We start from the raw sequence: 13,688 nt of genomic DNA on the forward strand, positions 1-13,688 counted from the left end.
CCTTAATGAAGTACAGAATCATATCATGCTGTGAACATTTAGAATAGGATGGTAAAACCATTAATATTTGGGAAAGTGAAAGAAATGTAGTAGCCCTTATTTGATGTAATGTTATTGGGGATTTTTTTTTTTAAAAACCTACACGTCTATCAGCTTGCAAGGTTCTTTTACAGTTCTACATGGTTAAAAAAAACAAACATTTTATTTGCCTAGTTGGCACAAATAGTATGAAAAATGAACAAGCACAATGTTAACTATAGCTATTTAGAATGCCTAATCTCTTGCCTAGACCTTCTGTTATAAGCATCTCAGCAGCACAAAAGTAATTAGTGTCCAGCATCTTCCTGGCATCTGATTTACATTGTCATGATAAGGCAGAAAGCAATGTGTCCCAATAGAAATAGTCAATTGTAAGTCATCATAAAAGAGCTGATTGGACATAAGTTAGCACATGAAATAGAGGCATCACATAAATATTGGAAATTGATTCAACAACAAACGTATTTGGCAATAAAGAAACATTTAAGCATGTGTAAATAAAATAAAGTAGGAAAGATTTTATTGCTTTGTCTTTCATTTGTTATTTATTGAAACACAATGTAGAAACTGAGCTGGAGCACCAGAAGAAATAAATTTAAGTATATCAATAGACAGATAGACATACACTATCCTGTCATGTGTTTTAGCATGTTAGAGAAAGAGACACAATTACATCAGACATAAAATTACAAAAATAATAATTTAGTAGTAGTAGTATGTATGAATCAATGTTATTAATTAATTGATATTAATTCTCTCAAGTGTAGCTTGACTGAGATCAGAAAGTTAAAGAAAAATTAATCAGCATAATTTTGAAAGAACAAATTGTATTGTGAAATCCACGTGTAGTATATATAACCCCCTAGAACCATAGTGCCTGAAGCATTATCTGAAGCATACTCTGCTATTTATGTTCTTTCCTGAATTAACATCTGCTTGTAGATACATAGGTTACAGTGAGATTCTTTTTCTTTTTTTTAAGCCATCTTCTTTTAAAAGAAAATTCACTAAAATCTGAACGTCTTGAAGATTATTTCTGCCTTTCAAGCACACTCCTACCTGTCGTTGTTAGGAACCGAGATTACTCATCATCAAAGGCAGTCACTTCACTGTTGAATAATTTTATTGTTGTATAACTGAAAGCAGTGAAGCATAAACCTTAATAAAAAATCAGCCCCAGTAACTTGGACTTATACACCAAAAAATGTTAGGAAAATGATGTAAAATACACTAAAAACCACTGTGCATCCTGTCCATATGTATTTGCTGAATTGCACATCATTTTAAATATAAAAATATCAGCATAATGAGAATCACCATGGATCGTGAAAAGGAAATGAGCTCTGTTAAAAATGTGTTTGACTTGAAGTACAGTAGTAATTACACCAAGTTTCAAACTGAGTATGAGCTTCAGTACTTTGCTATGGCACAGAGTGGCAGAGCAGTTAAGTTTCAGAAACCTGAGTCCTTGCTTTGGTCTTGTGACAAAAGGCCATTTCCAGTTACCAAACTGTCAATGGGTGACTTGTCATTTGGACTGAAGAATTTAAGACAGCTGAATGTCCTACAAAGCACATCACTCCCTTGTGTGCTCTTTGCTATAGAAATTGGCATGTCTGGTGGGCCACTCAGATTCAAAGAGACCTGCTTTTTTGTTTTAAAGTACCACTTTTAGTTATGGCTGTAGTAGGAACAGAAGCTTCAATAGAAGAGACTAAAATGTACTTTTACATCAAAGGAAGTAATTCTTCCAGTGTTTTCAAGACAGTGACAGCTAAGATGGAGTAATGTGTCCAGTTTCGGGTATCACTCTTCTACAAAGATATGGATAAATTGCAAGGAATCCAATGAAATCAACAGAACTAATTAGATTCCAAAGGATATAATTTCTAAGGAAAGGCTGAAAGACCCGAGGGTTTTTTTTAGTTTGGAAGAGAGAAGACCAGGGGGAGATTTTACAGCAGTTTCCCAGTACCTATATGGTGGTAATAAAGCAGGTGGTGATGGTGATGAGAATATTGTCTGTGGTCCAGGTGACAAGAAAAAAAAAGAACTTTCTCCTAGAGGGTGGGTAAGCATTGGAACAGATTACTGGTACCTAAAGAGGTTGTAAAATATCCATCCCTGGTAGTTTCTAAGACCATGTTAGACAAATGGAGTCCAGTGCAGGGCAACAAAAATGTTTAGGGGGATGGTGCACATGACTTATGTGGGAGAACTGGGTTTGTTTTTGTCTGGAGAAGAGAAAACTGAGGAGGGATTTACTAGTAGCTTTCAGCTACATAAGGGCTGGTTCCAAGAGGGATGGAGCTAGACTGTTCTCAGTGGTAGCAGATGGCAGAAGAAAAAGCGATGGTTTCAAGTTGTAGCAATGGAATTTTAGGTTAGATATTAGGAAAAACTCTCCCATGAGAAGGGTAGTTAAACACTAGAATAAGTTACCCAGACAGTTTATAGAATCTCCATCCTTGGAGGTTTTTAAGACTTGACAAGACAGAGCCTTAAGTGAAATGATCTAGTTAAGACTAGTTCTGCTTTGAGCAAGGGGGGTTGGACTACAAGTCCACCTAAAGTGTCTTCCAACTCTAATTTTCTATGATTCTATGAATTGCTGAGTTTAGTGAAATAGGTTATAATTTAGAGATGCTCCCTAGCATAGAATACTGAGAAACTTAATAACTGGGAGACGATCCCTTAGTTAGAGAGTAACTAGTTAGTTAAAGAGAAAAAAAGGGGATTGCTACTCTACAATAAATGTTGTTTAGTTCTTCTCATTCATGCCTGTCTTTATTGACCTATCTCAGCAGTTCCCAATCTGTGGTACAGGTACCACCTGTGGTACCCAGACAACCTGTCAGTGGTACACATTAACAGATTTATTACAATTACTTTATATGACAAAAATGTCCTGGGGATCCTTAAGGTTGAACTGAAAAAATGGCTGGTAGTACTTATGGTTGTACTGTTTTAAATTGGTGGTGCTCAACCTCTCAGATTTTGGGAACTGCTGACCATCTGATCACTGCAGCTAAGACCTTGGTGTCATCTTTACCTTTTGCCTGAGGCCAAATCCAGACAATGGGGATTTTTGAAGGCCAGATATACCCTATGACATAGGGTGTCTCTGCATAAGGGCACAGAGCAGCTGTTCTGGCCTGGGGCATGCAGCAGTAGCAACAGCCCCAGCTCTAGCCCAAAGGAGGGGGAGGGGAGGTAGATCTGGCCCTGGCTCCAGCTTCAGCCCAGGCCACATGGCAGCTTTGGCTTTGGCTCTGATTCTAGCCTGACAGACATGGTGAAAGCAGCTGTATCTCCACCATAGGTCAGGAGTGGGGCCAGCACCAGAGAAAGTTGGGGCAAGTGCATGGGCCAGTGGATGTTTGCCAAGCATATGCAAGGCACTCTGGACTGCATCAGCCCTTGCCACTGTGGCCCATGCTGAGAGGGTCTGAATCCCTCAGGAGGCCCTAGCTCCATCCCTAAGCTTCTGGTAGCCTGACAATAGCCTGGGCAGACCAGCTCCAGGCACGGAATCTGGCCCATGGGCTGTATGTTTCAGAACCCCAGACTAAATTCTCTGAGGCCTCTTGGACCAAGCATCTAACTGCTAACTGGTAGATGATGAACTATTCGCTTTCTGCTAGATGGAATCAAAACTATTACCTCTTTCAGAAATCTTCAACCACTGAAAATAGGAAGAGCCCATTCTTGTGGAGGAAATAGCATATATTAAGTCCTAACCGTAGTATGAGAGAAAATTAGTCTGTGATCAGGGGTGGATCGGGTGGGGGTGGAAGTGGGCAAAGGGGGTGCAGTGGAGTATTTGCAGCCCCACTTTAATTCCTGTTCCACCCAAAGTTTAAAACTAGCCATCTGGACACTGGCAACAGCATTTCTACTGAAGCAGTGCTGAGGGACTTAGCTGACTTAATGGCTCATTGTAATCTATGGGATCCCTTCATACGTTCTTCATTCCACAGGTGTTAAGCACCCACTTTTCTTTTTAATGGTCTTGATGTCCCATCAATCCAGCTAGCCTTTGTTCTGCAATTCTGTTTTATCTGCTCCTTGTAATGAAGCTCCTATTTCACAGTCCTGCAGAGTGTTTTTAATTAATTCCAATGAAGTTATATTTGTTTTTGCTTCAATCTTAAATAATACAGCCCTAGGCTCTTAGCATTTTAATAAAGCTTCTAGTTTATTTTTAACTGGAGAAAAATTTGTTTTGTTTTATATGTGATGATGCACTCACCATCTGTACCCACCACTTTCCAGTTCACCTATGACAAACCACGATACCTATGACAAAGCTCCTGTTGACTAAAGGTGTCAGGATTTCACCCATGAAATTTAAGAAGACCATACGTGTAATTTATTACAAATATTTAATGGCCAATTTTGAGCATGGTAAATGTTAGTATAAAACTGTTTTTGCAGTGTTTTTTTTAACATTATTGTCATATAACAAAATTATGACCTTTGGTATAGTGCTTATATATATGGAGGGGAATCAAATATTTCTCTATATAAAAAAACTTCTCTAGTATGCAGCCAATGCCCATCTAAAGAAAACTGGAAGTTCTGTATACTATTTTTTTCTGTACCCACTGCTGTCATTTCTGGTCATCTTGTAAATTTATGTAACCAGACACAGTGAGATTTCTGTTTTTTTATGCTCCTTCATTTTTATTCTTTCCACAGAGAAGTGTTTATTGAGTGAGCTTTAGATTTTTGTAGGGTTATAGAATGGAAGGAGTCCTACTTTAATAAATATTAAAATCTAATTATGAACTCTGAAGTGCAATGATGCAGGTAAACACAACTCTCCGATTTAGTTTTAGATTCTCCCTTTGAAGAAGTCGAGATTTTATTGATATCAGTTCCAACTTCATTAATTTATTTTCTTTAAAAGAAAAGAAAAACAGAGTGTCTGCAGGATTTTATTCTTTTTGTTTCTATCATTGCCTAATTACTGATTCAGTGAACTGCAAAATGAGGCCCACAAAATCTGAGAAATTTATTGTAAAGAGAACAAGGATAGACACTGTCTTGCATCTTATGTATCTAATACACATACCTGGAAAATTGTAAATTAGTCATTTCTGTCAGAAGTATCTATAAATTGTGTTTGTATGTTAGTAACATTCTATATTACCTTCATATCAGAGCAATGCAATCCACCAAAGCCTGCCAGATTAAATCAATTATCTAATTGCTACAGTCAGTTAAAAGTGAAATTAAATGGATTCTGAACATTAATAACTGACTGTAATAAGACAAACTATCTCTTAATGATGCATAGAATCCTGATGAAAATAAATTTCCTTTTCTTAGCGGTGATCACATAAGGGATTTTTTATCTAGTTAAATTAAAATTAATATTGATTGAATGTTTGATAATTAATGATAATTTTTTAATAAAAATGAGTTCATTTAATGAACAATTGAAGTGTAAAATATGTTAAAAATAGAGGACAGACTAAAATACCATCATTGTAAATATTTCCAGTGAATATTTAGAGATCATGAATGCTGCCACCTTCAGACCAAAAATCAGCATGTCCATGGTCTTAAAAGAATAAATACAAACTCTGACTAATGAATTCATGGTGACATATCCACAGAGCACAACCAGAAGGGAATTTGTTAAAGTAAATAGTATACACAGAGACCATTTTGGAATAGACTTATCTTTTGTTTATTATCATAATTACTGGTCTTATGAATCTTGTGATGAAGAAAGTATGTGATATAAGATGGTAGAGTTAAAGTAATGCAATAGCTGTGATCATCAAGGAATTATGCAAGATTTCTTAGGATGGAATCTTTTATTGGACAAACTGTATAGTTGGGATAGAGTTAGATGAGCTTTTGAATGTCAGACATTCTTCCTCAGGTCTCAGCAGGGAGAGCCAAGGCAGTAAAAAACAAAAACACTTCTCAGAGGGGGGCAAAAATTCCTAAAAGTAGTAGACAAAGAATTTCCAGAAGAAAAGGAGCTGACTACTGGGAGATCAAGGCCTACTGAAAGGGAAAAGGGTCTTTTTCACCTCTGATGTGTGGGGAGAATTCAGGAAGCAGATAGGTTATAATGATCCATAAAACCAATATCAATGTTAAATCCTTGGTTCTTAGTGTCCAGACAGTTTATGAATTTTTGTTCACAAGTTCACCTTTTTTTAAAGGTGTTAAGTAGATTTCCCTTGAGCATAGGATAGTGAGGTCAGACAGGGAGTAGTTGTTTCTTAAGAAAGGTGAATTACAATTAACACCGTTAGTCCTTTCCCTTGTATCAGATTTATTCCTTATATCATGTATGTCACTCAAATATAAAAACATCCTTTTGTAAGCTTTTATAAGCTTATAAAACCTTTTATAATCTTACTTTTATAGTTTCATAGTTTAGTTTCTAGGGTTGGAAGGGACCTGAGCAGATCATCGAGTCTGACCCCCTGCCATGGCAGGAAAGAGTACTGGGGTCAAATGACTCCAGCAAGGTGTTCATCTAACCTCCTCTTAAAAGCCCCCAGGGTAGGAGCCTGTACCACTTCTCTTGGAAATTGGTTCCAGACCCTAGCTGCCCTGACCGTGAAGTAGCACCTCCTGATGTCTAACCTAAATCTACCCTCTGCCAGCTTGTGACCATTATTCCTGGTCACTCCTGGCAGTGCTCGAGGGAACAGGGACTCTCCCAGTGCCTGCTGGTCCCCCCTGACTAGTTTGTAACAGGCCACTAGATCCCCCTTCAACCTTCTCTTTTGGAGGCTGAACAGGTTCAGGTCCCGTAGCTTCTCCTCATAGGGCCTGCCCTGTTGCCCCCGATCATGCGAGTGGCCCTCCTCTGGACCCTCTCCATGCTGTCCACATCCCTCTTGAAGTGCGGCACCCAGAACTGGACGCAGTACTCCAACTGCGGCCTGACCAGTGCCGCATAGAGGGGGAGGATCACCTCTTTGGACCTGCTCGAGATGCATCTGTGGATGCATGACAAGGTACGGTTGGCCTTCCTGACTGCATCCCCACACTGCCGGCCCACGGCCCACGTCCTTCCAGGTTGAGAAGGGCCCATCCACTACCACCCTCTGGGTGCAGTCCTCCAGCCAGCTGGCGACCCATTTGACTGTTTTATAAGCTTTTTATTTCTTAACAACACATTCACAGTGTCTGGCTCCAAAAAGCTACCAGATTTACTGCATTAACATGCCCCCAAATAAGGCAAGCACCCTGTTTCCGAAAGGCAGAATACAGAAAATACATGTGGGCCCATGTTCATCTTGGAGTCAGTGATGACCCAAGATCCTTTTCCGCCTCTGAGCTGACAAGAGGGAAGTTCCCCAACCTGTAGGTATGGTGCCGGTTGTTCCTCCCCAGGTGCATCACTTTGCACTTGTCTGTGTTGAATCCCATCCTATTCTCATCTGACCACCCCTGTAACCTGTCTAGGTCCAATTGCAGCCTGTTGCTTCCTTCTAGTGTGCCCACATCCCCCCACATCTTAGTGTCATCAGCAAATTTGAACAGGGTGCTTTTTACTCCCTCGTCCAAGTCACTGATGAAGATGTTGAACAGTGCGGGCCCGAGGACCGAGCCCTGCGGAACCCCACTGCCCACGTCCTTCCTGGTTGAGAAGGACGCATCCACTACCACCCTCTGGGTGCAGTCCTCCAGCCAGTTGGTGACCCATTTGACTGTTTTATAAGCTTTTTATTTCTTAATAACACATTCAGTGTCTGGCTCCAAAAAGCTACCAGATTTACTGCATTAACATGCCCCCAAATAAGGCAAGCACCCTGTTTCCAAAAGGCAGAATACAGAAAAAAATATTTTTCCGGGTTCATAACCTTGACCTGTCTTTTTCCTGAGGATACTGTGATATGAAATGACTGACAATGAGGACCAATGGCTTGAAGTTGCCCCAAAGTAGGTTTAGATTGGATATCAGGAAAAACTTCTTCACTATAAGAACAGGAAGTGCCTACATGAGAAGTTCTGCTGTATAGTAGACTAGTCTACTGTGCAGTAAAGCATCACTATGTAACTGTGTGCTAGCTACTGTCCAGTAAAATAGACTAATGTGCAATAAATCTACTACCTGTACTCACAGGCAGTGATTTAGATTTACTGCACATTAGCTACTGCCCAGTAGTGCATATGTAGATGCCAGCCTCCTGCTAGGGGCATAGCAATGTGGCTTGGAGTCCCTCCAGCCATGGGGCAGGTATGGCTATTTAGCAGTCCCTGGCTGGCCTTTAGGCCCCTGGCTTCATCCCTGGGGCCTGGGCCAGCTGCTGCCTACCCCAGTCACTGTATATTTGTGTGGTGGGCACATGCTGGCTACAGCAGTGCTGCAGTGCCCCAGCCTGACCACCAGGCCTCTGCTGGCTACTCCCTATCACTGGACACCATGTTCCTGCGCAAGTCTCCAGAAGCCCCACAGGCCACTGTCCTGACACTCAGAACCTGTGCTTGCATCTGGGTAAGAGGGTTTTTTATTGCTGGTCGGCTTTGGAGTTTGATGGATGGGGCAGGGTTGTTGTGGAGGAAGAAGGGAAGGAAAGAATGTGTTGTGGTGGAAGTAAATAAAGATTGTTGATTGGAAACTGTCCAGAATGTGTGTGGTCTTGGAGATGTATTGTGGGCCTGGGGTCTATGGGCCCTACTGTAGGAGGTGGGGGAGGATGTGGTCTGTGAGTGCCTTGAGGACATGGTGTCCTGTCTGCCACTAATGAGGGGAGGGCAGGGAGTGTTCATGGTGCACTCAGCACAGATTCCCAGAACAGTGACCTCTGCCAGGCTGGGCTTTCCCCCCTGAAGACCCCTAGCACCTGTGCACCTGCATCCAGTGCCTGCAGCTCCCCTGGCTACTGTAGGAGGTCAGAGCCAGGCTGGAGCAGGCCTAGATCTGTTTAATCCTATATGGAGCAAATATGCTCTCAACAGCATGCACATGTAGATACCTTCCCAGAGCTGGTTTCCTGGGCAGTAAATGTGTGCACTGCAAGCCTCAATAGCATTAGCTGCACATGTAGATGCACCCTGTTCAGTGAGGCAGAGGAATAGATTGTGTGTGGACTCTCCATCACTGGAGGTGTTCAAGAAGTTGAATAGCCACTGGTTGGAGATGATATATGTGTAACTATGCTATATGCTATTTCCCATAGTCCCGAGCTTTGCTGGTTGCTCACCCTCCACCCCCTTTCTGATACATATGTCAGGTGTTAAGCCTTCCTCAGAGGCTTGGAATGTTGACTGAGGAGTGCCAATGGTTCTGCTGGGACTTAAAGTTAGAGGCTCTTGGCTAGAGGGTCTTGCCTCTCTCGTCAAAGTCAGACGAATCACCATATTTGGGATCAGGAAGGCATTTTACCCCTGCTAAGATTGGCATGGACTGGGGGAGGTTTTCCTCTATTGCATGGGCTGTGGTCCTCTACCCAGATCTCTCAAGCACATATTAAGAGTCTATTTATAGAATCAGGATGTTGGCTGCCATGGTTCCCCTTCTTTCCTTGTGGCAAGTTAGGCTATTATGTCCTGTATTGTGTCAGGGTTGATGGCAGTTTTACTAAGAGGTTAGAATATGGATTTGTATAGGGTGTCTCGGTTAGGTATGATCCTGCCTCAGGCAGGGGATTGGACTAGATGACCTCTGGATCATCGGTGGAGGGATAAAATTGAGGGGAGGGGTTGTGCACACACATGCATGCATGCATGAGGGAAAGTCTGCAGGGGAAGAGATGGGGAGAAGGGGAAGGGCTGTGGGAGTGGGGGGGTGGGGAGTGGGCCTAGGACCAGGTAAGGATTGTGAGGGAGTGGAGTGGAGTGGAGCCAGACCCAGGATCAGGATCAGGGCTGGAGCCGAGGCCCACTATGCCCGTGTGGCTGCCCCTTCTCCTGCATCCAGATTCATTGTCCCTTGCCAGTGCCCCCTGTAGCAATGAATATACTGCCCCCAAGCCCTGCACTGGCCCCAGCTGCCTCCCTGCACCAGCCCGGCCCTGCACTGGCCAGGGCCCCAGAGCCAGGGGCCATAGCAGAGCCAGTCTCAGGTGCACCACCAGGCTGGAGAGGACAGAGACCCCGGGAACCCTTCGTGCACCCTGCCCCGAGAAGTCAACACTCTCTGGGAGATGTGGGGGGTGAGTGGTGGCTCCCACTGCTGCATGCATCCTGGGAGCGCATGGAGGGTGTACGCCCCCAGATCTGTGCAGGGAAGGGCACGGTGCTGCTGCAGGCTGGGATGGAGGTTGTGCTGGGCTCTTCCCAGCCTGCCCCCCCCCCAACAGGGACAGCCCAGCACAGCCCCAGTCTCTGCCCACAGCAGCAGTCTGCCTTGCCCCATGCAGATCTGGGGACACATGCCACCTGTGCCTCCCGGGGTGCGGGTAGCAGCAGGAGCCACACTCCCCAGGTGAACTGCTCGCAGCTCAGTCCTGCACTCTGCCGGCTATGCAGTGCCTACCCCTTCCCTAGCCCCTGCCACAGCCCCAGCTCCAGCCTCATGCCCTCCCCACCCTTACTAAGCTAGAAGCCTTGCTGCCCTGCATTTGCCCCATTACCCCCTCCCCCCACACACATTTCCACCACCTATGTTCTGGAGGTTCCTTCCAGCCTGACGTCTTTATGATTCTCTGTGATATCCTCTCTCCAGCACAGAAAGCACCCCCTCCCTCATAGAAAGCAGGAAGGGGCACAATTCAGTGTTACCTTGTTAAAGCTGCTCTCAAATTGTCAGCAGTTTTTTTACAAAATGGATCCTATAACAAGGGTTTGGAAATACATAGTACTAAAGTACTCACCTTACCTTTTGGAGCATAGTGTCTTCACACTTCTACCCCTCCAGGCCTTTATCATAGCAAACAAAATCAGCATCCTTGCTGATAAGACATATATCCATATATTTTAGACCACTGCATTTTGGGGGAAAGGGGCATGTGGTATGAAAATAGATATGATAATCCCTTTATGGACCCTAATGGTGCCAAGGATCCATACATATAAACTTTAACATGAAAATTCTTGAATGATTTTCTGTCATAACTAGTTATATTTGTAGATAACCTCACACTATCCTACCCTACTGGCAAGCCTCATTTTACAGGAGCATTATGCACACAACAAGATTGAAATGACCCAACTTATTCAGGGACCATTACCCACCCTCAAGCCCTTCCTCTTGATTTTACTGAATTTCAACATTTTAAATCTGAAGGGCAAAGAATCTTAAATCTCATTAAGATTTAAGGGAAATCTTAAAGAATGAGCAAAATGTCTCAAACTTAGTTGAGGAGCGGGTAGGATTGTATTCATTGGAAGAAAAATGAGAGAGGCAAAACCTCTAAGAAAATGGGCACAGGACTAAAATACATTTAACCAAAGTTTCTGCTAGACCCACTAACTGTAGGTGGTATATTTTTCATTTAAACATTACACCTTACACCTACAGGAAGCAAACTTACTACCCGCTAGCTGACTTCCCTCTTTGGGTTCTATAATCTGGAAGTTTCAAAAAGCATCTGAATCCTGAAATTAAAAAGAAAAAAAATGGTTGAGAGCATTTTTTAACTAGACAAGTTAGGACTTTAACTAAACCAAAGAAACTGTAAAGTTTTCCTGAAAAGTGTGACATAGTAATAATTTTTCTGTATCTAAGAACCTAGCACACATTGCATCTGTTGCATATTATATACGGAACAAATCATAACATGCTAGACGTTAAATCATGTTATTCTTAGATAAAAATGATGGAGCAGCCACAGAGAAGTTGCTTGGTGATACACTAACTTTTTTGTGACATACAGGTATCTCATGATAACTTTAATATGTGACCAGTTGGCATATTCTGATTTGTTGTGAGATACTTCCATATAATACATGTAACATCTGCTTGAGGCCCAAGACACTTCCATTTATGAGTATATATAATACCAATAGCCTGAAGAAGGATTTGCCTTCAGTGACCCTTTTTAGACCCTGCCACTGATGTCATCACCCTGTTGGAATCTTGCTTTTCAGGACTAGCTTTTCAGTGGATGGAATTAAGAACTTCTTGCTGAGTATACTGAGTTTACTTCCCGCAGAGGAAAAAACAACAACAAAACCCCCAGAAACACTGTTAATGTGTTTGTCATCTGGGTGTGATTACTTCTGAGACAAATATTGCAAATGGAACCATATTATTTTAGAAGAGACAAAAGAATCTAAAAATAACTTCAGTGGGAGAGGCACTTAAAGAAAGAGATATTTTTATTACGTATTTGGGTATACTTTTTTCAAGAAGACTAAACCTCTTGAGATTTTAATTTCAGGTATACTGCTGTTAATCCAGGGCAACTACTTTGGATTTAAAATAGCATAAGTGAGATGAGAATCTGGTTCATTAGGTTCAGTTTTACCATCTAATTTTGACTGCTGTCACAATAACATTTCAGTAGCAATTATGCATTATTTTAAAACATGCTAAATTGGTTTCAATGTTAAAGTCCCAAGAGCTGGAGAATGTAGGTTTCTATGGTGAATTACTTTAATTACTTTTATCTTGTGAACTATTAGGAACTCTCAAGTTAAACTGGTTTGGAACTGATGCTGCTGGCTGGAGGGAGGCTGCAGTTCCTCAAGAGAGAGAGAAGTGAGTAGGAGTATATTGAACGATCAGCTATCATTACATTGTGCTTCATTTTCTTTTGTAAAAAACTCAAAATCATGTGGGGACTTGATTGGTGTTAAATTAATCAGTGTGATTGCTTTGCAAAATGACACATACATAGAGAAATTTTTGCCTACCCTGAATTATAGGTGAAGTAGATAGCATGAGTCTCAGAGGTCTCTGGAGACAGAGCTCAACTCCCACATTTGGATCCTATGGGTTAGCTCACATGCTGCAGTGTTTTGTGTTACTTCAGTGAAACTCCAAAGGGCTGCAGTGTTGTACCCATGTGGATCCAATTGCTGCAATGGGACCTAGAATGATAAGAATTCTTTCTCTCTCCTCTCACTTTGAAAGAACTGTAGAGGCCTTATTGCTTCATTGGTCCAGCTGCACACCATCAAACTTATCCACCTCTTCAACTCTGCTTGGTCCACCTGGCTCTCAGCCAAAGCCCTGGACAGCTAGCTGGGTCTGCATTCAGTCTCCTTAGTTTTGTACCTCTTAGCTGAAGTGAAAACTGCACTCTCTATAGATGCACTTGCTGCCATAGAAAACCACCTCTGTATATGACAAGCCCTCCTCCAAGGCAGATTGCCAGATAAACCCCCTCCATCATTGTCTGTTTCTCCAGCTATAGAGAGTGATGAGTTGCAGACCTGGCACTCTGTTGTCCCTCCCTGTGCCCAGTGAGAACAATGGTGAGATCTGTTTTGAGAACCTGTCTGGAAAGGCACTATACATGCAGACAGTCAAACTGTATCATCCCATGTCCTTGCCCCCCTCCCTGACATGTCTATGAGGCAGAACCTACCGGTAGCAACACCAGATCAAGCCTTCCTAGCATGGCTTACCCTGTGCAATCTATCCATTGTCAAGAGAACTAGTAACCTCCAGTGGTAGCTGCTGCATGGGGTCCTACCCATGGACAATTTTGTTCACCACTTAGACCCAGTGGCATCAGTGGCCTGCCCTTTCTGCAAGAAGGAAGTGGAGGAGACTCTCT

The sequence above is a fragment of the Crocodylus siamensis genome, chromosome 4 (assembly GCF_052110815.1).
Source record: "Crocodylus siamensis isolate JL-2025a chromosome 4, ASM5211081v1, whole genome shotgun sequence".
Lineage (NCBI taxonomy): Eukaryota > Metazoa > Chordata > Crocodylia > Crocodylidae > Crocodylus > Crocodylus siamensis.